The sequence below is a fragment of the Bufo bufo genome, chromosome 1 (genome assembly GCF_905171765.1).
Source record: "Bufo bufo chromosome 1, aBufBuf1.1, whole genome shotgun sequence".
Classification (NCBI taxonomy): domain Eukaryota; kingdom Metazoa; phylum Chordata; class Amphibia; order Anura; family Bufonidae; genus Bufo; species Bufo bufo.
The window spans coordinates 533,479,793-533,506,463 of NC_053389.1; positions in this window are offsets into that span (position 1 = coordinate 533,479,793).

Consider the following 26,671-nt stretch of genomic DNA (forward strand, 5'->3'; position numbering starts at 1 on the left):
TTGCACCCGCGCAGAAATCTCGCCCATGTGAAAGGGGCCCAAGGGTGAATAGGACAAGGGTTCCAGCCCCTAAGGGGGCTAATAGTAAGTAAAAAAACAAACAAACACAAACACGTCGTCGGAACTGTCTGCCGGATCCGCCGATCTGGATGTGACTGAAAGCATTTGTGAGACGCATCCGGATGCGGATCCATCTCACAAATGCATTGCAAGAACGGATCCGTCTCTCCGCTTGTCATGAGGACAGACGGATCCGTCTCGTATCTTTTTCCACATTTTTACCGATATGTGCATGCGCAGACCGTAAGGACGGATCCGGCATTAAGGTAATTTGAAAGTCGGATCTGGCACTAAGACATTCCTATAGGGAAAAATGTCGGATCCGGCAAGTCTTCAGTTTTTTTGCCGGAGATAAAACCGTAGCATGCTGCGGTTTTATCTTTTGCCTGATCAGTCAAAATGACTGAACTGAAGACATCCTGAACAGATTGCTCTCCATTCAGAATGCATGGGGATATGCCTGATCAGTTCTTTTCCGGTATAGAGCCCCTGTGACGGAACTCTATGCCGGAAAAGAAAAACGCTAGTGTGAAAGTACCCCAAAATATTAAGTTTAAATCTCCTCTTTCCCAATTTTACATATAAAATATATAAACAATAAATAAACATATTACATAGCGCTGCGTCCGAAAAGTCCAAACGATTAAATTATAAAAAAATATCTCCTATGCGGTGAGCGCCGTAACACAAATAAATAAATACCATGCGATTCGCCATTTTTTAGTCACCTTGTCACCCCAAAAAATAGGATAGGACTGTTCTATTATGGGCCGAACGTTTCATAAAATGCAAAATGCACGCGGCTTTTTTTTTGTGCGGCTTTTTTTTTTTATTGCGTGGTATTGAGTATTGATTAAATTTTGATTCGGTTTCGATTTGGCGACTAAAAATTTTATTTGGCGCCTAAATTTTTCAGTTCAGGAGCCAATGGCTACTAGGTATCTTTTTTAGTCTGGCGCACTGCTAGGCAAGACGTGTGTTTTTTATTTTTTAATACCGTAATTATATGTATTTTAAGTTTGGCGACTAAAAATTTTTGTTTGGCTCCTAAATTTTTCAGGTTAGGAGCCAATGGCTCCTTGATATATTTATTTTAGTCTGGAGCCCTGTCATATATTGTTGGTCTTCTTAGGCCCATGTACATTCAACCCTTTCATTCATTCCAATACATAAGAGTCTACGTACTGATCCAGTGTGATAATTAAATTCCACCCAGAATATATATCACCCCAATGGCCGATATCCAATGGTATACATTACAAAGTTATAACATGCAATAACAGACATTAGTCTGCCCCAGAAGAGTACTAGCTACTAGACATCCAATGCTATCTTTTCCCGTCACCTAAAAGTATCCTTATTGTCACCCCAATAGGCTAAATTATAATGTTATAATGCTGCAACCACGAGTGCCATATTTTCTCTAATTTTTTCAGACTGTTTAGTTTCTGGTATACATATCTTTCCAATCGTATCAATGTGTGAATCTTCTCCACCAATTCCCTAACTTTTGGGGGATGTTGATTAATCCAGTAATAAGCAATCAATTTTCTTGCTTGATACAGTATACGCATAATAGCTAATCTTTTTTCTGGCGTTAATTGCAGCGTTTTAACATATCCCAAGATGCAAAGTGTTGCTGTCTGATCTACCTGTACACCAAATACTGTATGTGGCAGGTCTATAACCTCGGTCCAGTAGCATCTTAGTCCAGGGCAATTCCACATAAGAGGAATTAGATCAGTGTGTCACGGACCCATGAACCAGACGTACAACAAGAGATAAGTGAAAATAAGAAGGCTTTATTGCAAATCAAGCTATAAATCAAAAGTCCAAACGGATGGTGAAACCGAAGCAGAGTCTTTGCGTAGCCAGAGGTCAGGAAACCGGAAGGGTAGTCAGACGAAGCCAGGATCAGGAACCAGCAGGGTAGTCAGACGAAGCCAGGATCAGGAACCAGCAGGGAAGTCAGACGAAGCCAGGATTAGGAACCAGAAGCAGCAGCAGTCTTAGAAGCATGTGAACACAGGAGGACCAAGCAAGGAACTGACGCCACAGACCTCCTATATATATGAGCTAGGCATCCAGCTCCTCCCAGTGGGAAGGAGGAGCCGCGGGGTGGAAGGCTACAAGAAACCCAGAAACCAAGATGGCCGCCAGCACATGTCAAACGAGGGAGAACAGCAAGAAGGTAAGACCATGACAGTACCTCCCCCTCAAGGGCCCCTCCTCCGCGGAGCAAAAAACGGTTTCTGAGGGAAGCGTGCGTGGAAGGCTCGGAGCAAGGCAGGAGCATGGACATCTGCGGAGGGAACCCAGGAACGCTCCTCTGGACCATAACCACGCCAATGGACCAAAAACCGCACCCGACCGCGGACCAGGCGTGAGTCCAGGATATTGCTCACCTCATACTCCTCACGATTGCCCACTTGGACCGGACGAGGCCGAGGAACCGAGGAAGTGAAACGATTACACACCAGTGGCTTCAACAGGGAGACATGAAACACGTTGGAGATCCGCATGCCAGGAGGAAGCGCAAGGGCATAGGCTACCGGGTTTACCCTGCGAAGCACTCGGAAGGGACCAACAAAGCGAGGAGCCAGCTTGGGAGTGGGCACTCGAAGGTTGAGGTTGCGGGTGGACAACCATACACGGTCTCCGACCTGGTAGGAAGGAGCAGGCGCTCGTCTGTGATCAGCCTGGAGTTTCTGGCGCTGCGCAGAGACCTCAAGGGACTTCTGGATCTGTACCCAAGAAGCACGTAGGACGGAAAGGTGATCCTTCACAGCAGGAATATCCTGGGGAGAGAATACCTCCGGTAAGACGGCAGGTTGGAACCCATAATTGGCCAAGAAGGGAGACGTCCCAGAGGAAGAGTTCACCGCCGTGTTCCTGGCAAACTCAGCCCAAGGCAGGAGGTCAACCCAATTGTCTTGGTGATCGGAGACATAGCAACGAAGGAATTGCTCCAAGGCCTGATTGGATCGTTCTGCGGCCCCATTGGACTGAGGGTGGTAGGCCGAGGAGAAGGAGAGATGAATCCCCAACTGGGAGCAAAAGGCGCGCCAGAACCTGGACACAAACTGACTCCCCCGATCCGACACAATCTCCTTGGGCAAACCGTGCAACCGGAAGACCTCCCTGGCAAAAATCGTGGCCAACTCTTGTGCAGAGGGTAACTTCTTGAGAGGAACACAGTGGCACATTTTGGAAAACCGATCCACAATCATGAGAATGACCGTATGGCCTCGGGATGCAGGGAGGTCCACAATGAAATCCATCCCCAGGTGTGACCATGGGCGCTCCCCGGTAGCTATGGGTTGCAGAAGCCCCAACGGAAGGTGCCGAGGGGACTTACTCTGGGCACAAACGGAGCATGTCGCTACATATGCGGCGATGTCGGAACATAGGGAAGGCCACCAGAACAGACGTGAAACAGCCCAGGACAGCTGATTCTTTCCAGGATGCCCCGCGGTCTTGGAGTTATGGTAGATTCGCAACAACCGAGTGCGCAACTCCTCAGGCACAAAACATCTGCCGTTGGGTCTCCCAGAGGGAGCACCAGATTGAGCCGCCAAAATCTGCTCACCCAGAGGAGAGGTCAGGCTGGTGCGAATGGCGGCCAAGATCTGATTCGGAGGTATGACCGAGGTCGGAATCGACTCCTCCCTGGACAGCTCGGAGTACTGCCGTGATAAGGCATCCGCCCTGATGTTCTTGGAACCGGATAGGTAGGAGACCACGTAATTAAAACGTGACAAGAACAGAGCCCATCTGGCCTGACGTGGTGTCAATCTCTTGGCCTCAGAAAGGTAGGTCAGATTCTTGTGGTCCGTCAGGATGAGAACCGGAACCACCGAACCCTCGAGCAAGTGCCTCCATTCTTTAAGGGCCTGCACGATGGCCAATAACTCCCTGTCACCAATCTGATAGTTGCACTCCGCGGGAGACAGTTTCCGGGAGTAAAACCCACAAGGAAGCAGAGGACCCTCTGGTGTTCTACGCTGAGACAGAAGGGCGCCTACTCCCGTCTCAGACGCGTCCACCTCGAGGACAAAGGGCAACCCAGGGTTGGGATGCGACAGAATGGGAGCCGACACAAAGGCGGATTTTAGGGTCTCAAAAGCTCGGATGGCCTCGAGCGGCCAGACCTGGGAATTACTGCCCTTCCTGGTCAGATCCGTGAGAGGCTTGGCCAGCATGGAAAAGTCCCTGATGAACTTCCGATAATAATTGGCGAAGCCCAAAAAGCGCTGCAGGGAACGAAGACCACTGGGCTGGGGCCACTGTAAGACAGCCGAAACCTTCTCAGGATCCATGGAGAACCCCTCAGCGGAAATGATGTACCCTAAGAAGGTTACCTGGGATCGGTGAAATTCGCATTTCTCAAGCTTACCGAACAGCTTGTTCTCTCGTAACCGTTGCAACACTCGTCTGACATCCAGAATGTGGGCCTCCATGGATTCAGAATATACCAAGATGTCATCCAAATAGACCACCACACACTGCTGCAACAGGTCACGGAAAACATCGTTGATGAATTCCTGAAAGACTGCGGGCGCATTGCACAACCCAAAGGGCATAACCAAGGATTCATAATGACCGGTCCTGGTGTTAAACGCGGTCTTCCACTCATCGCCCGCCTTGATCCTTACCAGGTTATATGCCGCCCTCAGGTCGAGTTTGGTAAAGACCGTGGCCCCTTTAAGGCGATCGAACAGCTCGGAAATCAAGGGTATCGGGTAAGCGTTCTTGATCGTGATGCGATTGAGACCCCTGTAATCGATGCAAGGCCTCAACTCACCGCCCTTCTTTTTCACAAAGAAAAATCCAGCCCCTGCCGGGGACGAGGATTTGCGAATGTGTCCGCGTGAAAGCGCCTCCCTCACGTACTCCTCCATGGCCTCATTCTCCGCTACCGACAGTGGATAGACCTTGCCACGAGGAGGAACGGCACCAGATTGTAACTCTATGGCACAATCGTATGGGCGGTGCGGAGGTAGGGCAACCGCACGCACCTTATCGAATACATCCCGGTACTCCTCGTATTCAGGAGGCAACAGAGAGTCCGAGGAAGTACACAGCAACTTGGCAGGCCCATGGATGCAACTAGCCCCACACTGCGGTGACCACGAGAGGATCTCGGCCGATCTCCAATCGAAAGTCGGATTATGCTTCTGGAGCCAGGGGTACCCCAAGACCACCGAGTAGTGTGGAGACGAAATAACCTGGAGGCAGACCGACTCTCTGTGAACGGCACCAATGGCTATCCCCACTGGAAGGGTCTCATGAGTCACGTGTGGCGGCAGAAGGGGTCTGCCGTCTATCGCCTCAAGAGCCAGTGGGGAACCTCGAGCTTGCAGAGGAATGGAATTGGCGGCAGCGAACATACTATCAATGAACAAACCACCAGCACCAGAGTCCACCAACGCCTGGGTCGTCACCGAGCCCCCGACCCAGGAGAGGACAACAGTGATCAGTGGTTTGTCAACACGGGAAACCGGGGACGAGGAGACTCCACCCAAGATCTGCCCCCGACAGGATCTCAGGTACGAGCGTTTCCCGGACGGTTCGGACATGCCAACCGAAAATGCCCACCGAGACCACAGTACATGCATCGGCCCTCGCGTCTCCGGAGTGCCCTCTCCCCCTCGGACAGGCGAGCAAACCCCAGCTGCATGGGTTCACCCCCAGACAAGTCATCCCCAGGAGGCGTGGGAGGAGAGGGAGGCACGGGTGGGATAGCAAACGTAGGCGCCAATCTGTTAGAAGACCTCCGCAGGCTCTCCTTAAAGGAAGGTCTCTCCCTGAGTCTGGTGTCAATCAAAATCAGGAAAGAAATAAGAGCCTCGAGCTCCACTGGTAGGTCCTTAGCTGCAACCTCATCCTTCAAGGCATCCGAGAGACCATGAGAGAAAGCAGCGACCAGAGCCTCATTATTCCAGCCCACCTCTGCTGCCAGGGTACGAAACTCAATGGCGTATTCGGCTACGGATCGTGAACCCTGTCTGATGGACATAAGGAGCTTCGCAGCAGAGGCAGCACGAGCCGGCACATCGAATACCTTCCGAAGAGAAGCAATGAAACCGGAAAACTCGGCAACCACCGGATCGTTGTTCTCCCATAAAGGGCTGGCCCAGGCCAAGGCCTTGTCTGCGAGCAGCGAGATCAAGAAGCCCACCTTTGATCTCTCAGTAGGAAAGGCATGTGGCAGCAACTCGAAATAAATGCCCACCTGGTTAAGGAAACCTCGGCACTGAGTTGGCTCTCTCCCAAAGCGCTGTGGAAGAGGGGCAGAACCGGACATACCCCGAAACACCGCAGGCGCAACAACAGGTGTCGGGGTAGACTCTGGCGCAACAACCGGAGCGGCAGTAGGAGCGAAATGAGCCGTGCGTTCAAGCAGGGTTTGCAACGCCACAGCGAACCGACCCAACAGGTGATCCTGCTGATCAAGTCTGGCAACCAGCGTGGGTAGCGAGGATGGCCCTGTACCGTCAGAATTCATGGCTTGGTCCTAATATCACGGACCCATGAACCAGACGTACAACAAGAGATAAGTGAAAATAAGAAGGCTTTATTGCAAATCAAGCTATAAAGCAAAAGTCCAAACGGATGGTGAAACCGAAGCAGAGTCTTTGCGTAGCCAGAGGTCAGGAAACCGGAAGGGTAGTCAGACGAAGCCAGGATCAGGAACCAGCAGGGTAGTCAGACGAAGCCAGGATCAGGAACCAGCAGGGAAGTCAGACGAAGCCAGGATTAGGAACCAGAAGCAGCAGCAGTCTTAGAAGCATGTGAACACAGGAGGACCAAGCAAGGAACTGACGCCACAGACCTCCTATATATATGAGCTAGGCATCCAGCTCCTCCCAGTGGGAAGGAGGAGCCGCGGGGTGGAAGGCTACAAGAAACCCAGAAACCAAGATGGCCGCCAGCACATGTCAAACGAGGGAGAACAGCAAGAAGGTAAGACCATGACACAGTGTTAGGTGTCCCACATCTTGGGCAGTCATCATCCTCCTTATACCCCATTTTTTTAAGTACAACCGGGGTTCTATATACTCTATGGAGTAGATATAGTTGGGAGACTCTATGGGCCTCACTTACTGCCATTGTCGTGAACTCCTCTAACACTTTATCCCATTGTTCTACAGTCAGATCAGTTATATCCTTCTTCCACTTATCGTATAACCCTAAAGGGTGTTTTTTAAATTGCATTTCCATTAGGCTCGTATAATGAAGAGAAATAACTTCACTGGTGCCCCCTTGTGAACTAGTAGGTCTATGATAGAATGTTTAGTGGCAGGTGCCGTCTTCCCCTGCTGTCTCTGTGACTGTATGGCATGCCGGAGTTGCAAATATAGGTAAAACTGGGTTTTCGGTAGTGTAAGTGTAAATTCTTTTTGTAGCTGGGTATATTCCTTAAGGGTACCATTATCAATTAACTGATGTATACTGTTAAGTCCATATGCTTCCCATATCTGGGCATTTGCTACTTTATCCAACTCTTTAAACATAAGGTTGGGCCAAATCGGAGTTAACTTGGTATAACCCGTGAGTCCTGCAACAGTTCTAGCATTCCACCACACTCTGTGTATAGTACAGAGCAGGCCAAATCGGTTCCGTACTTTAACCATTGTACCATATTCTATTGCGGACATTAGGCTTTTACCATTAATCAATTGTTTTACAAATCCTTCCAGCTGTATTAAGGCCACCATCACCACCCCAGCCCCTGATATGCTGCGAAGTAATATATCCATGGGTCTGGGACATTCAGTCCTCCTTGAGTTTTGGGCCTACATAAAGTAGCAGGTTTTATATGCGGAACTCCCCTCTTCCAGATAAGATCCCTGAATATCGCATTCACAGTATAGAAAAAACTGAGAGGTATCCAGATTGGAGCATTATGTAACATGTATAAAAGTTGAGGCATTAACACCATTTTAAGTAAGTTAGTACGACCGATTATAGTAAGAGGTAGACGACTCCAAGTCTGGACCTTCTGTCTAAATCTATGCAACAGCGGTATCAAATTTAGTTCCTCATAATCCTGATCGTTATTCGATATCTGAATGCCCAGATACTTAAAAGAAAGTAACTATTTGTAAACCTGCCGCATGTGCAGAAGCATCCCTCTAACTATTAGCCATTAGCATCAGCACTGACTTCACCCAATTTATGGCCATAGGTATCGCCATTCCACACTGTCGAATGCTTTGGACGCATCAAGAGATGCGACCGCCGCATTCAAGACTTGGACCTGACTCACCTGAATATTCAGGAATAATCTCCTTATATTCACCGCTGTTGACATGTTAGGCATAAATCCTGCTTGGTCAGTATGTATAAGCGAAGTTATCACCGAATTTAACCTATTCGCCAAAAGTTTTGCTAGGATTTTGACATCTACCTGAAGCAGGGAGATAGTCTGGCGGCAGAGTCCTATAGGCCTATCTTTTCCCAGTTTTGAAATAACTACTATAATTGCTTCATTTATAGACATGGGCAATTTACCTTGTAGTCTCTGCGTCATCAGCATCCGCTTTTGATTCATATAAGGATGAGTAGAACAGGTACATGATCTCTAATATCTGTTCTGAAGTCGTGCACAAGTCTCCAGTAGAGTTACGGAGAGCAGCTATATAGGTCGATGGTTGTTGGGCCTTAGATATTAGTGCCAGTAATCTTCCTGATCTCTCCCCCTCCTTATAACACGATTGGATTTGAAAAAAGCCTTTATTAGTCGCGTTTATAAGCAAGCGATCATTTAGTGCTTGTTGTGCTTCTTTCCAATGTGCTGCATGTTCTATAGAGGGTTGCGCTACATAATTTGCCTCAGCCCTTTTCACCCCCAACAACAGTTTTTGTACGGTCGCCCCAGTTTCAGTTCGTTTTTTATTTACTTCCGCTATAAGAAATCCTTTTAAGAAGAAGGCCTTCATGGTATCCCACACCACCAAACGAGAAGCAGTAGGTAAATTATATGTGAAGAATTCCTTCAGCCTCTTTCCCACTCCCGACAGATCAGCTAAAACAGAGAGCCAGTGCAGATTCAATTTCCACATTTCGCCTCTGTTCACGGTCGGGGGAAGGAAATTAACAGACGCTAGTACCAGAGAATGATCAGAAAGTTTTCTGGGTAGATATTGTATTTCTTGAATAAGGTGACCCATTTCAGCATTACCCAGAACTAGGACTATTCGGAATAACAATTCATATGTACTGGAACAACATGAGTATTGTTTTGTTTGTGGATTTTTCAACCTCCAGAAATCTAACAGGGAAGCCTTAGCTAAGAGCTTCCCAAATAGAGTAATCCCCTCAGAAGTTAATTGGGTAGATGCCCCCATTCTATCCATTACCGGGCAGATCACATTATTAAAATCTCCTAATATGAACATCGGGACAGTAGGTAAGTCCGCAAGGAATGAAAGCACTCTCCTAATAACTAGCTGTGAATATGGTGAGGGTATATAAATCCCAATTATGACACATGGAATATTGAAGATCGTGCCATATAAACAAACATAGCACCCTTCTTCATCTAACTTGTTAGATATACATTTGAAGATTATATACTTATGAATGAGTATGCTCACTCCCCTCGCATAAGTTGAATAAGTGGCATGGAAGCATTGACCCGCCCACTGAGGTCTAAGTAAATGAGTCTGGTTCGTCATTAGAGGAGTCTCCTGTAAGCAGCATATCAGGGGCTGGTAGAGTTTCAAACTTTCCATAATGGCCTTTCTTTTAGTGGCCTCTTTTATCCCTCTGACATTCCAACGTAAAAAATTCACTGGTTTAGCCATATCTATCCCGGGGTGTCATATCTGTGGCCATACCTCCCCACCCAGTGAAGAGTACTCCTAGCCCATAACTTTGCAATGTCATATATAACATGTACAAGCACAAGGAAATTTTCCCCCTATCTGCAAATCCTGTGTTATTAACCCTAAATAATCCCTGAACCGTGCCTAAATTAGGCGATTAGCAACTAAAACTTGAATGCACTGGCCTCCCTGACAGGTCCCGATTAAAAACACCTAACTTTGTCTTCGAGATCAAAAAAAAACCCTCAGCAAGGCCAGGTAATCCGGACAGCTAGTCCACCGGAAAAGAGAGAGGTGGCAGCCCTGCAAGTAATAACAGGAACTAAATTAACACACAACAGTAACTGTATTATCTAAACTATTAGAGCCGGTTGCGTCGTAGCTACCCGCTCTCTTCCCGGTCATTATTTATATTGAGATTACAAATGCTAAACAGTATAATACTCCCACTGCACGTTATAGCTACATGTTCCGCTCAGTTACAAACTCTCTATAGAAATAACATGTAAAGTAAACATTCTAGCATTGGCACATGCATACACCCAGTCGGTCACATTCACCGAGTATGATCTGTTGACTTGTTTACTTGCGCTGGAGCCTGAGGGCCCATTCTCAATCTGGTGACTCTTTCCTCACGCAGTTGCCTGTCATGTCTGTCCAGCCATTGTTTTGGGTCTTCAAAAAATACTAGTAGATCCAAGAGTGACACCTTGTGACCGTTAATTGAAAGATCCGGCATATCCCTGGCCTTTCTGAGAAGAATATCACAATCTCTGTAATGGAGTATTTTCATGAGCACCGGTCTCGGGGGTGCACCCGGTGGCAATGGGTGAGTAGGCACTCTGTGAAAGCGTCCAAGTGCAAACAGCAGAGTTAATGTTTCTGCCCCAAACCGGTCTTTTAACCAGGCTTCAAAAAACTCTGTAGGGTTACCACCTTCCACTTTTTCTGGTACTCCAACTAATCTTACATTATTTTGTATAAGACGATTTTTAAGTCTTCTTGTTTGGCAGCCAGTATATCTAGCCTGCGATCAAATTCCATAGTGTCCCTCTTGAGAGGAGGTATAGCGTCCTCTATATCGCCCACTCGCTCCTCCAGGGCGGTTGTGCATTCTGCCAACTTTCTAAAGTCCTGCCTGACTATGGACACATCTTTCATGGCTCCCACTTGCATTGTCAGCGCCTTCAGTGACTTGCCGCATTTAGTAATAGCATGCATGACATCTTTGAGGGTTAACTCCTCAGATTCTGATCCCTGAGCTTCTGACTCAGTGTCTGCACCGCTCGCCTGTAGGACGCCATATTTGTTAGGGCCGCGTTCTTTTACTGTAACGGCTTCCAGCCCCTCACTGTCAGAGTCCAAGCCCCTATCTGATGGTAGAGCCTCACCCTTGTCTCTGAGCAGTCTTGTGCTCAGTGGTGCCGCTGAACAAGCATATTGTCCCAGCCGCGCTGCAGCTTCCCACTGTCTATCCGCTGTGCGGTCTTGGCGCTTAGGTGGGACTGAGCTGGCGCCATCTTGCGAGTCCTTGTCGGTGCCTTTCCCTTCTCTTTTCCTGGTCATGGCAGCAAAGTTTCGCTATAGTGGTGTTCCCAAGCGATCCCCAGTGAGTCCACCGCCGGGTAAACGTGCAAGCACCAGGATTAGGCTAATATTTGCAGGATAATTGGCCGGAGTAGTGCAGGAGCTCAGCCGACAAACAGCCGCTCACATGCTTGGCTAGCCCCCTGGTCGTTGTTTTTTTTCTAGATTTAATTTCATTGTCCTTTATCGTCCTAGGATTAAAAACGTCAAGGCGATGCCTTGTCGCGTAGCTTTCCCGGGGGGTGGGGGTGGGGGGGCTGGGATTCTTAGGAGCCTGCTCCAATATTGGCTGATGGGGTGGTTGTATCCGCCCTTTATCCTGAACTTGAGGCAAAGGTGTTGGAGACCCCAGGGAGAGACACCCGATTCCTGTCCTCCAGGGAAGTTGTTTGTCCCTTCGGAACTCCGACACAAGGTGTTTAAAGGAACATCACGATACTGTTCTTACGGGACACCCTGGGAGCAGATCCACTGTGGATCTCATTTCTCGAAGATTCTGGTGGCCAGGGTTATGTAAATGTGTTGAGGGCTATGTGGCAGTTTGTGAGACTTGTGCGCGTGCTAAGGTGGCTCATACTCTGCCTTCAGGATCTCTACTTCCATTGTCTATCCCATCCCGACCCTGGACTCGTTTGTCCATGGACTATCACAGATTTGCCTAATTCTTCAGGGAAAACTGTGATTCTGGTGGTGGTTGACCACTTCAGCAAGATGGCGCACTTTATACCATTATCAGGTTTACCTAATTCCAAAACTATCGCTCAAGTGTTTGTCGATAACATTGTGAAACTCCACGGCATTCCCTCTGATGTGGTGTCTGACAGAGGGACTCAATTTGTTTCCAGATTCTGGAAGGCGTTCTGTACTCGTCTGGGGGTCTAATTGTCCTTCTCTTTGGCCTTTCATCCTCAGTCGTACGGGCAGACTGAGCACACTAACCAGAATCTGGAGACTTATTTGAGTTTTTTTGTCTCTGAGAATCAAGAGGAGTGGTGTTCATTTTTGTCGTTGGCCGAGTTTGCCCACTGATAAGTCGCCGTTTTTTGGTGCATATGGGTTCCATCCGCAGTTTGGCACATTTTCTGGTACCGAGTCTGGTATATCTGAAGAGGAAAGATTCTCCTCTTCGTTGTCATTTGGCGGAAGATTCAAAACAATTTAAATAAAATGGGCAAAAAGTATAAATGTGTGGCTGTGTGAGTGGTCCGGACCTGAGAGTGGATGATTGTGTGGCTGTCAACAAGAAACATTAAATTGAAGGTACCCTCTTGGTTTATTGGGCCATACAAGATCTCCATTATTAATCCGGTTGCTTTTCGTCTTGAGCTTCTACAGGCTTTGAAGATTCATAATGTGTTTCACAAGTCATTGCTGAAAAACAAGATTTTTGTATAACTTACCAGTAAAATCTCTTTCTCGCTCTTCCTTGGGGGACACAGAAGACCTTGGGTATAGCTCAGCTCCCTAGGAGGCGTGACAATAGGTGAAAACTGTTAAGCCCCTCCTCCAACAGCTATACCCTCAGGAGAGAGAGAAGAGAGAGAAGAGAGAAGAGAGAAGAGAGAAGAGAGAAGAGAGAAGAGAGAAGAGAGGGAGAGGGAGAGGGAGAGGGAGAGGGAGAGGGAGAGGGAGAGGGAGAGGGAGAGGGAGAGGGAGAGGGAGAGGGAGAGGGAGAGAGAGAGAGAGAGAGAGAGAGAGAGAGAGAGAGAGAGAGAGAGAGAGAGAGACTGCCAGTTGCGTGTCCAAGTAGTGAGAAAAGGCAATGTCCAACAAGTGGAACCAACAAGCAAACTACCCAACGGGGGTAAACCAAATCCGGAAACCGTGTAGAAAAAAAAAAACAATGAATGGGTGGGTGCTGTGTCCCCCAAGGCAGAGCGAGAAAGATTTTACTGTTAAGTTATACAAAAACCTCTTCAGATGATGTTATGCACAGTTCATGATAGATGCAAAGTCTTTGCAATTTTTCGCTGGGTAACACCTTTCTGATATTGCTCCACTATCTTTCTGCGCAACATTGTGGGAATTGGTGATCCTCTACCCATCTTGGCTTCTGAGAGACACTGCCACTCTGAGAAGCTCTTTTTATACCCAATCATGTTGCCAATTGACCTAATTAGTGTTAATTGGTCTTCCAGCTCTTTTTTATGCTCAAATTTACTTTTTCCAGCCTCTTATTGCTACTTGTCCCAACTTTTTGGGGATTTGTTAACACTGTGAAATTTTGAATCAACGTATTTTTCCTTTAAAATGATACATTTACTCGGATTAAACGTTTGATCTGTCATCTACGTTCTATTACAAATAAAATATTGACATTTGCCATCTCCACATCATTGCATTCAGTTTTTATTCACAATTTGTTTAGTGTCCCAACTTTTTGGGAATCCGGTTTGTGTGTGTATAATATATAATTTATTTACATTTTTAGCCAGTGTTCACTGTAGTGAATTTTTATACTACAGTTTTTGCACGCACGATCTGTGTGCGTGCGTGTTGCAGAGCACCAATCAGTAACATAGTATATAAGGCCGAGAAAAGACATTTGTCCATCCAGTTCGGCCTGTTATCCTGCAAGTTGATCCAGAGGAAGGCAAAAAAAAAAAAAAAAAAAAAACTGAAGTACAAGCCAATTTCCCCCACTTAAGGGGGGAAACATTCCTTCCCGACTCCATAAGGCAATCAGAATAACTCCTTGGATCTACAACCCCTCATTAGTAGCTATAGTCTGTAATATTATTACACTCCAGAAATACATCCAGGCCCGTCTTGAACTCTTTTAGTGAACTCACCATCACCACCTCCTCAGGCAGAGAGTTCCATAGTCTCACTGCTCTTACCGTAAAGAATCCTTTTCTATGTTTGTGTACAAACCTTCTTTCCTCCAGACGCAGAGGATGTCCCCTCGTCACAGTCCTGGGGATAAATAGATGATGGGAGAGATCTCTGTACTGACCCCTGATATATTTATACATAGTAATTAGATCTCCCCTCGGTCGTCTTTTTTCTAAAGTGAATAACTCTAATGTTAATAATCTTTCAGGGTACTGTAGCTGCCCCATTCTAGTTATTACTTTAGTAGTGTGCTCCGTAGCATCTGCACATTTTTGAGGCTATTTGTTACATTTTTTTGGTGTGAAAAAAGAGCTGCAGTTAGTGGTAAATTGTGTGTGTGTGTGTGTGTGTTTATATTATATATTTTTTTCATATTAATTTTTTTTTAAGTTAGTGCGAGTTTAGGATTTTGCAACCACTGAGCACCGATCAGTAGTGTCCATTACTGATTGTGTCTGCTCAGTTTGCACTGCAGGTTTTTTTTTTGTGCAGAAAACACTTTTTTTTACAACTTTTCTTCTAAATTTAATTTCACGTGCGAAAACACTACATACACAGCCCACACTAAATAAAGGTTTACACATCACACCCCAATAAAATAAAAATGGCCCTTCCGTCCCAACGAATATACTCAGCTGAAGAGGCATACGCCATGCTTGCCTCCGATACTGTCTGCCAGTGAGGGAGAAGAGGATGCCACTTTCCTCTATCCCCCCCCATCATCATGATCATCATCCGCTGATGAGGGACCCTCTAGAAGGCGCCCTAGGGTAGCAGAGGAGGCAGCCCCCAGAGTGAACCCTTATGGACCCAACCCCCTGACGATTATCAGCCCCAAATTCCAGAGTTCGTGGGAAACTCTGGAATCCAAATTGACTACACGGGCTTCACAGAAACTGATTTTTTTCAAAATCTTTTTCTCAGAAGATTTAATAAATTTGATGGTGACCCAAACAAATTTATATGCCCAGCAATTTATTTCCGAGAATCCTATCTCGCCATATGTTAGACCCCTAGGTTGGACCCCAGTAAGTGCAGCAGAGATGATGATATTTTGGGGACTCGTGCTGCAAAAAAAAAAACACCATTAGGCAATATTGGAATTCGGACATTTTCTACCAGACTCCAATTTACAGTCAGACCATGACCCGGAATAGATTTGATTCAATTCGGAAATTCCTTCACTACAATGACAATACACAGTGCCCACCCCAAAACAACCCACCATTTGACCATCTGTTCAAAGTTAGGCCTGTCATTGACCACTTTAACACCAAGTTTGCTGAGGTGTACAACCCCGATAAAAAAATGTATGTGTAGATGAGTCCCTATTACTGTTCAAAGGGAGGATTAGATTCTGCCAGTACCTGCCTAGCAAACGGGCAAGGTATGGCATAAAAAAAAATATACAAACTTTGTGACGGTAACTCCAGATACACTGACAAATTCCGTGTTTATGAAGAGAGAGATTCCCAGATAGAACCCCCAGAATGCCCCCAACATCCTAGGAGTTATTGGGAAGATTGTGTGGGACTTGCTGCACCCACTGCTGGATAAGGGTTACCACCTCTATGTGGATAACTATTATACCAGCATACCCCTATTCAGGTCCATTCAAATGAACAGAGCTTAGCCCCGCCCAGGCCATTGATACTAGTCGTGATGTCACTGGCCCTGCGGTAAACAGCGAGAAGGCCGCAGCGCTGCTGCCTTCTCAAACAGCAGATCGGCGGGGGTCAGGTGATGATGATCTATCCAGAGGATAGATCAGTTTAAAAAAACTGCAGAACCCCTTTAATGCGACATGGCACCTAAAATCCATGTCTGCCAATTCAGGCCTATCAGCAAAATTCATATTTTGCCGTTTACCTGCTATGCGCCCATACAGCAGGCTACAAGCACATATGAAGTGTTTCCGGCATGAGGAGAAAATGGGGAACACAACCTGGGGTGCATTTTCTCCTTTAACCCCTTGTGAAAAAAATAAATAAATTGGGGTCTGCTACAAATTTTTTTTTTTTCCACAAATATGTGGTTTGAAATGCTTTCACAACTATTTCGGTCTTCTGTGAGACACCTGTTTGCTGAAAAGTACCCTTTCTACCACTTAAAATGTTTGTACGGGGGTGCTCTTTCCGAAATGGGGTCCCTTGTTGGGGTTTTTCATTTCTGGGGACCTCAGGAATTTATCGGGACCTCAGGTCAGCAAAATCCATATTTAGCTGTTTGACTCTAGGAATGGGGTCACTTTTTGGGGGTTTCCACTCTAGGGGTACCTCAGGGTGTGTTCAATTGCAAGTTGGCGCCTGTCAATTATGTCGGTGAAATCTGCCTTCCAGAAGCCATTTGGTGCTCCTTTCCTTCTGACCCCTGTGGTATGCCAATATAGCAGTATACAAGCACATATGGGGTATTGCTGTAATGAGGAGAAAATGGCCAATAAATCAGGGGGTGCATTTTCTCCAGTTCCCCCTTGTAAAAGTGAAAAATTTGGGCCTAAAGTCCATTTTCTGGAGAAAAATCATTTTCATAGCCAATTCCATGAATCACTGTTGAGGACAAAGTTCTCACTACACATCTTGAAATATTCCTTGAGGGGTGTAGTTTCCAGAATGGGGTCACTTTTTGGGTGTATCCACTCTAGGGGTACCTCAGAGTGTCTTTACATGCGACATAGCTCCCAAAATCCAATCCTGCAAAATCTGTCCTCCAAAAGCTCTATGGCTCTACTTCCCTTTTGAACCCTGCCATGCATCCATACATCATTTTTTTAGCACATTTGGGGTGTTTGTGTATTCGGGGGGAAATGGGGAACAAGATCTGGGGTGCATTTTGTCCTGTTTCCCCTTGTGAAAGTGAAAAATGTGGGTGTAAAAGCAACTTTTTCTGGAGAAAATTTTAATTTTTCATTTTCACAGCCAATCGTTTCCTAATTCTGTGAAACGCCTGATGGGTCAAAGTGCTCACTACAAACCTTGAAATATTCCTTGAGGGGTGCAGTTTCGGGAATGGGGTCACTTTTTGGGGGTTTCCACTGTAGGGCCACCTCAGGGTGTCTTCATATGCAACATAGCTCTCAATTACCATTCCAGATAAATTCGCTCTCCAAAAGCCATATGGTGCTCCTTCCACTCTGAAGCATGCTGTGCGCCCATACATCAGTTTTTGAGCACACATGGGGTGTTTCTGTAAACTTAAGATTCAGGGTAATAGATTTTGAGGTTTTTTTTTGCTGTTAACCCTTGATGTGTTGCAGAAAAAAAATTGCTAAAAATGTAAAATCTGCAAAAAAAAAATATAATTTTTTTAAAATTCGATTCCCATGTTCATTTAATTCTCGCGGGCACCTAAAGGGTTAACAACGTTTGTAAAATCCGTTTTGAATAGCTTGAGGGGTGTAGTTTCTAATATGTAAGCCCCAGAAAGTGACTTCATAACTGAACTGGTCCTGAAAGAATTTGGGGTTTGGAAATGTTCTAACGTCCCAAAAAAATAAAATGGCCCAAAAATATACAATGTCAAAATGATCCAAAACATGAAGTAGACATATGGGTAATGTAAAGTAATAACTATTTTTGGAAGCATTACTATCTATTATAAAAATAGAGAAATTTAAATTTGAAAATTTTTTCACGTTTTTGGTAAATTTGGTATTTAAAAAAAAAAAAAATAAAATAAAAAAAAAAAAAAAAAAATGCATTTTTTTTACTCAATTTTATCACTATCATGAAGTACAATATGTGACGAGAAAACAATCTCAGAATGGCTTAGATAAGTAAAAGTGTTTTAAAGGGAACCTGTCACCGGGATTTTGGGTATAGAGCTGAGGACATGGGTTGCTACTAGGGGTGCACCGAAATGAAAATTCTGGTCCGAAACCGAAACCGAAACTTCAGGATGCCCTTGACCGAAAACCGAAACCGAAACTGCCTTTTTGCCCAAATACTTTTAAAATACTTTTTTTTTAAATGATTGGCGCTGTTATGGAGAGGGGGATCTGTGGGTGGCTCTGTTATGGAGAGGGGGATCTGTGGGTGGCACTGTTATGGAGAGGGGGATCTGTGGGTGGCTCTGTTATGGAGAGGGGGATCTGTGGGTGGCGCTGTTATGGAGAGGGGGATCTGTGGGTGGCGCTGTTATGGAGAGGGGGATCTGTGGGTGGCGCTGTTATGGAGAGGGGGATCTGTGGGTGGCGCTGTTATGGAGAGGGGGATCTGTGGGTGGCGCTGTTATGGAGAGGGGGATCTGTGGGTGGCTCTGTTATGGAGAGGGGGATCTGTGGGTGGCTCTGTTATGGAGAGGGGGATCTGTGGGTGGCGCTGTTATGGAGAGGGGGATCTGTGGGTGGCTCTGTTATGGAGAGGGGGATCTGTGGGTGGCTCTGTTATGGAGAGGGGGATCTGTGGGTGGCTCTGTTATGGAGAGGGGGATCTGTGGGTGGCTCTGTTATGGAGAGGGGGATCTGTGGGTGGCTCTGTTATGGAGAGGGGGATCTGTGGGTGGCGCTGTTATGGAGAGGGGGATCTGTGGGTGGCGCTGTTATGGAGAGGGGGATCTGTGAGTGGCGCTGTTATGGAGAGGGGGATCTGTGAGTGGCGCTGTTATGGAGAGGGGGATCTGTGGGTGGCACTGTTATGGAGGGGGGGGATATGTGCACTGTTATGGGCATAACAGTGCACAGATCCCTTTCCCCATAACAGTGCACAGATCCCTTTCCCCATAACAGTGCACAGATCCCTTTCCCCATAACAGTGCACAGATCCCTTTCCCCATAACAGTGCACAGATCCCTTTCCCCATAACAGTGCACAGATCCCTTTCCCCATAACAGTGCACAGATCCCTTTCCCCATAACAGTGCACAGATCCCTTTCCCCATAACAGTGCACAGATCCCTTTCCCCATAACAGTGCACAGATCCCTTTCCCCATAACAGTGCACAGATCCCTTTCCCCATAACAGTGCACAGATCCCTTTCCCCATAACAGTGCACAGATCCCTTTCCCCATAACAGTGCACAGATCCCTTTCCCCATAACAGTGCACAGATCCCCCTCCCCATAACAGTGCACAGATCCCCCTCCCCATAACAGTGCACAGATCCCTTTCCCCATAACAGTGCACAGATCCCTTTCCCCATAACAGTGCACAGATCCCTTTCCCCATAACAGTGCACAGATCCCTTTCCCCATAACAGTGCACAGATCCCTTTCCCCATAACAGTGCACAGATCCCCCTCCCCATAGCAGTGCCATAGACCGATCCCCCTACCCATAACAGCCCCGGCCCTGCTGCTCACAGCAGACTAATCACTCACTGCATCTTTATTTTACCTTACAATCGTGACGCTCCAGTAAGAACTCTGCAGGCAGAGCGGAGGGCGGCGTAACGTCACTTACTCACGTGACGCACCTGCTCCGCCCACTTTGTGAATGAAGGAGGCGGAGCAGGCGTGTCACGTGAGTAAGTGACGTTACGCCGCCCTCCGCTCTGCCTGCAGAGATGTTACTGGAGCGTCACGATTGTAAGGTAAAATAAAGATGCAGTAAACCGCCCGCCCGGCGCCCGCCCGCAGATGGTGGGTGACAAATCCCACACCCCATATTTTCGGCCGATATGTAACAATATCGGCCAAAATGGATTAGGTACATTTTCGGCCGATATTTTCGGCTGCCGAAATTTCGGTGCACCCCTAGTTGCTACGGTAGATGGCCGCTAGCACATCCGCAATATCCAGTCCCCATAGCTCTGTGTGCTTTTATTGTGTAAAAAAAAAAAACACTATTTGATACATATGCAAATTAACCTGAGATGAGTCCTGTTCCTGACTCATCTCATGGACAGGACTCATCTCAGGTTAATTTGCATATGTATCAAATAGTTTTTTTGACACAATAAAAGCACAGAGAGCTATGGGGACTGGGTATTGCAGATGTGCTAGCGGCCATCTAGCAACCCATGTCCTCAGCTCTGTACACAAAATCCCGGTGACAGGTTCCCTTTTTATTACCACATAAAGTGACACGTCAGATTTGCTAAAAATGGCCTGGGCAGAAAGGTGAAAAATGGCAGGGTCCTGAAAGGATTAAGGACAAGCCAAATTTATTAAACGACCTGTGACATTTGATAAATGTGGCACAAAGTACTCCAACACAGACTCAAACAGACTTCAGATATTCCCCTCATGATAAATTCCCTCCTTCTTCTGTAAAAACTGCAACTGCATTGAAGACCGACAAAACGCATACATTTTTTGGTTTTGACCACATCTCAACCACTACATGTGAATAGAACCCAATGCCGGGGTATGTAAGCACAAGTGTATACAGGGCTCCAGGAGGCGGGTGCCGGAATCAAACAACAAATAGCCGACACCCGACCTCTGTGACAGGGGTGCGGCACCTGGGGGGTTAACTGCAGCGGATCACAGCTCCCTGTCATAGAGGTTGGGTGCCGGCTATTTGATTCCGGCACCCGCCTCCTGTATTTGTATTAACAGATGAGTTATCGTCATTGGAGGTGCAGTGTGCCCCCTCCCCCCCCCCCCCCAACACCGCAGTATAATAAACATTGGCGGCGCAGTGCCAATGAGGATTAAATAAAAATAAAATTAACTCACCTCCTCCAATTGATCGCGTAGCTGCCAGTCTCCTGTTACTTCTGCAGGACCTGTCAAAGGACCTGTAGTGACGTCACTAAGCTCATCACATGGTCCATTAACATGGTGATGGATCATGTGATGAGCACAGTGACGTCACCACAGGTCCTGAAGAAAGAACAGGAGATCGGCAGCTACGCGATCAATTGGAGGAGGTGAGTTCATTCATTTATTTATTTTTAACCCTCAATTGACCTTCTACTAAGCATTATGTATTAAAGAATGCTATTATTTTCCCTTATAACCATGTTATAAGGGAAAATAACACAGTGAATAGATTTTCATCCTAGCAACCATGCGTGAAAATCGCACCGCATCCACACTTGCTTGCGGATGCTTGCGATTTTCACGCAGCCCCATTAACTTCTATGGTGCCTGCGTTGCGTGAAAAACGCACAACATAGAGCATGCTGCGATTTTCACGCAACGCACAAGTGATGCGTGAAAATCACCGCTCATGTGCACAGCCCCATAGAAATGAATGGGTCCGGATTCAGTGCGGGTGCAATGCGTTCACCTCACGCATTGCACCCGCACAGAAATCTCACCCGTGTGAAAGGGGCCTAAGGGTGAATAGGACAAGGATTCTATCGCCTAAGGGTTATAAGGGAAAATAATAGCATTATGTATACAGAATGCATAGTAAAATAGGGCTGGAGGGGTTAAAAAAATAATAATAATAATTTAACTCACCTTAATCCACTTGTTCGCGCAGCCGGCATCTCTTCTGTCTTCATCTGTGAGCAATAGGACCTTTGATGACGTCACTGCGTTCATCACATGGTCCGTCATCAAAGGTCCTATTCCTCACAGATGAGATGCCGGCTGCGCGAACAAGTGGATTAAGGTGAGTTAAATATTTTTTTGAACCCCTCCAGCCCTATTGTACTATGCATTCTGTATTCAGAATGCTATTATTTTCCCTTATAACCATGTTATAAGGGGAAATAATAATAATCGGGTCCCCATCCCGATAGTCACCTAGCAACCGTGCGTGAAAATCGCACCGGATCCGCACTTGCTTGCGATTTTCACGCAACCCCATTCATTTCTATGGGGCCTGCGTTACGTGAAAAACACACAAAAGGAGCATGCTGCGATTTTCACGCAACGCACAAGTGATGCGTGAAAATCACCGCTCGTGTGCACAGCCCCATAGAAATTAATGGGTCAGGATTCAGTGCGGGTGCAATGCGTTCACCACCCGCGCGGAATACTCGCCCGTGTGAAAGGGGCCTAAGGCTACTTTCACACTTGCGGCAGTGTGATCCGGCAAGCAGTTCCGTCGTCGGAACTGCCTGCCGGATCCGCCCATCTGGATGTGACTGGAAGCATTTGTGAGACGCATCCGGATGCGGATCCATCTCACAAATGCACTGCAAGAACGAATCCATCTCTCCGCTTGTCATGCGGACAGAAGGATCCGTTTTGTATCTTTTTACACATTTTTACCGGTCTGCGCAGACGGGAAGGACGGATCCGGCATTCCGGTATTTTGAATGCCGGATCAGGCAAGTCTTCAGTTTTTTTCACCGGAGATAAAACTGTAGCATGCTGTGGTTTTATCTTTTGCCTGATCAGTCAAAATGACTGAACTGATGCATCCTGGACGGATTAATCTCCATTCAGAATGCATTGGGATATGCCTGATCAGTTCTTTTCCGGTATAGAGCCCCTGTGACGGAACTCTATGCCGGAAAAGAAAAACGCTACTGTGAAAGTACTCTAAAATATTAAGTTTAAATCCCCCCTTTCCCAATTTTACATATAAAATATATAAACAATAAATAAATAAACATATTACATAGCGCTGCGTCCGAAAAGTCCAAACTATTAAATTATAAAAAAATATCTCCTATGCGGTGAGCACCGTAACAGAAACTAAATAAAAACCACGCGATTCGCCATTTTTTTGTCACCCCAAAAAATAGGTTAGGACTGTTCTATTATGGGACGAACGTTTCATAAAATGCGAAATGCACGCGGCTTTTTTTTTTTTTTTTTTTGCATGGTATTGAGTATCACAATAGTTTTTTATGGTGACGAAAGCAAATCAAAATTTTGGTATCGAAACAACCCTACACCGATCTGATCTGGTTTCGATTTGGCGACTAAAAATTAAATTTGGCTCCTAAATTTTTCAGTTTAGGAGCCAATGGTTACTAAGTATTTTTTTTTTTGTCTGGAGCACTGGTATATGGCTACTATTGACTGGAAATACACATGCAGAGGTCGATAAATCCTTCCCTGTATTTGTTTTTAGGACAGAGAAGGTAGGTACACCCGAATAACCTGACAGCTTCTCCATAAGTACTGTTAGATACTGGTGAACTGCTCATACCTTTATTGCTTTCCAGCCTCCAGAAGTCTTGTCTTCCTCATAGGAAACAATTACTTTCTGCCCAATGCTTATAGGCTCTCGACCAATCACAACATCATGTGTGAAATAGATCTGGTCATTTATCATTCCATAGTCATTGCAAAAGCGAGTGATCACTCCTTCCATATCCTTTATAGAGCCACAGTCTGCACAGAGAAAGATGAATACGGTATATTAGAGGCAACACTAGCAACGTAAAGGATCATTTAACATGGAAAACTCCATTAATTCTTTATATGCAATTTAACCACCTCAGCCCCCAGTGCTTAAACACCCTGAAAGACCAGGCCACTTTTTACACTTCTGACCTACACTACTTTCACCGTTTATTGCTCGGTCATGCAACTTACCACCCAAATGAATTTTACCTCCTTTTCTTCTAACTAATAGAGCTTTCATTTGGTGGTATTTCATTGCTGCTGACATTTTTACTTTTTTTGTTATTAATCGAAATTTAACGATTTTTTTGCAAAAAAATGACATTTTTCACTTTCAGTTGTAAAATTTTGCAAAAAAAACGACATCCATATAGAAATTTTGCTCTAAATTTATAGTTCTACATGTCTTTGATAAAAAAAAAATGTTTGGGTAGAAAAAAAATGGTTTGGGTAAAAGTTATAGCGTTTACAAACTATGGTACAAAAATGTGAATTTCCGCTTTTTGAAGCAGCTCTGACTTTCTGAGCACCTGTCATGTTTCCTGAGGTTCTACAATGCCCAGACAGTACAAACACCCCACAAATGACCCCATTTCTGAAAGTACACACCCTAAGGTATTCGCTGATGGGCATAGTGAGTTCATAGAACTTTTTATTTTTTGTCACAAGTTAGCGGAAAATGATGATTTTTTTTTTTTTTTTTTTCTTACAAAGTCTCATATTCCACTAACTTGTGACAAAAAATAAAAACTTCCATGAACTCACTATGCCCATCAGCGAATACCTTGGGGTCTCTTCTTTCCAAAATGGGGTCACTTGTGGGGTAGTTATACTGCCCTGGCATTCTAGGGGCCCAAATGTGTGGTAAGGAGTTTGAAATCAAATTCAGTAAAAAATGACCTGTGAAATCCGAAAGGTGCTCTTTGGAATATGGGCCCCTTTGCCCACCTAGGCTGCAAAAAAGTGTCACACATCTGGTATCCCCGTACTCAGGAGAAGTTGAGGAATGTGTTTTGGGGTGTCTTTTTACATATACCCATGCTGGGTGAGATAAATATCTTGGTCAAATGACAACTTTGTATAAAAAAATGGGAAAAGTTGTCTTTTGCCAAGATATTTCTCTCACCCAGCATGGGTATATATAAAATGACACCCCAAAACACATTCCCCACCTTCTCCTGAGTACGGAGATACCAGATGTGTGACACTTTTTTGCAGCCTAGGTGGGCAAAGGGGCCCATATTCCAAAGAGCACCTTTCGGATTTCACTCGTCATTTTTTACTGAATTTGATTTCAAACTCCTTACCACACATTTGGGCCCCTAGAATGCCAGGGCAGTATAACTACCCCACAAGTGACCCCATTTTGGAAAGAAGACACCCCAAGGTATTCCGTGAGGGGCATGGCGAGTTCCTAGAATTTTTTATTTTTTGTCACAAGTTAGTGGAAAATGATGATTATTTTTTTTTTTTTTCATACAAAGTCTCATATTCCACTAACTTGTGACAAAAAATAAAAACTTCCATGAACTCACTATGCCCATCAGCGAATACCTTGGGGTCTCTTCTTTCCAAAATGGGGTCACTTGTGGGGTAGTTATACTGCCCTGGCATTCTAGGGGCCCAAATGTGTGGTAAGGAGTTTGAAATCAAATTCTGTAAAAATTGACCTGTGAAATCCGAAAGGTGCTCTTTGGAATATGGGCCCCTTTGCCCACCTAGGCTGCAAAAAAGTGTCACACATCTGGTATCTCTGTATTCAGGAGAAGTTGAGGAATGTGTTTTGGGGTGTCTTTTTACATATACCCATGCTGGGTGAGATAAATATCTTGGTCAAATGCCAACTTTGTATAAAAAAATGGGAAAAGTTGTCGTTTGCCAAGATATTTCTCTCACCCAGCATGGGTATATATAAAATGACACCCCAAAACACATTCCCCACCTTCTCCTGAGTACGGAGATACCAGATGTGTGACACTTTTTTGCAGCCTAGGTGGGCAAAGGGGCCCATATTCCAAAGAGCACCTTTCGGATTTCACTCGTCATTTTTTACAGAATTTGATTTCAAACTCCTTACCACACATTTGGGCCCCTAGAATGCCAGGGCAGTATAACTACCCCACAAGTGACCCCATTTTGGAAAGAAGAGACCCCAAGGTATTCGCTGATGGGCATAGTGAGTTCATGGAAGTTTTTATTTTTTGTCACAAGTTAGTGGAATATGAGACTTTGTATAAAAAAAAAAAAAAAAAAAAAAAAAAAAAAAATAAATAAATCAGCATTTTCCACTAACTTGTGACAAAAAATAAAAAATTCTAGGAACTCGCCATGCCCCTCACGGAATACCTTGGGGTGTCTTCTTTCCAAAATGGGGTCACTTGTGTGGTAGTTATACTGCCCTGGCATTTTCCAGGGGCCCTAATGTGTGTTAGGTAGGTAAATGACCTGTGAAATCCTAAAGGTGCTCTTTGGAATATGGGCCCCTTTGCCCACCTAGGCTGCAAAAAAGTGTCACACATCTGGTATCGCCGTATTCAGGAGAAGTTGGGGAATGTGTTTTGGGGTGTCATTTTACATATACCCTTGCTGGGTGAGAGAAATATCTTGGCAAAAGACAACTTTTCCCATTTTTTTATACAAAGTTGGCATTTGACCAAGATATTTCTCTCACCCAGCATGGGTATATGTAAAATGACACCCCAAAACACATTCCCCAACTTCTCCTGAGTACGGCAATACCACATGTGTGACACTTTTTTGCAGCCTAGATGCGCAAAGGGGCCCACATTCATTTTATGAGGGCATTTTTAGACATTTGGATACCAGACTTCTTCTCACGCTTTGGGGCCCCTAGAATGCCAGGGCAGTATAAATACCCCACATGTGACCCCATTTTGGAAAGAAGACACCCCAAGGTATTCAATGAGGGGCATGGCGAGTTCATAGAAAATTTTTTTTTTTGGCACAAGTTAGCGGAAATTGATATTTTTTATTTTTTTCTCACAAAGTCTCCCGTTCCGCTAACTTGGGACAAAAATTTCAATCTTTCATGGACTCAATATGCCCCTCACGGAATACCTGGGGGTGTCTTCTTTCCGAAATGGGGTCACATGTGGCGTATTTATACTGCCCTGGCATTCTAGGGGCCCTAAAGCGTGAGAAG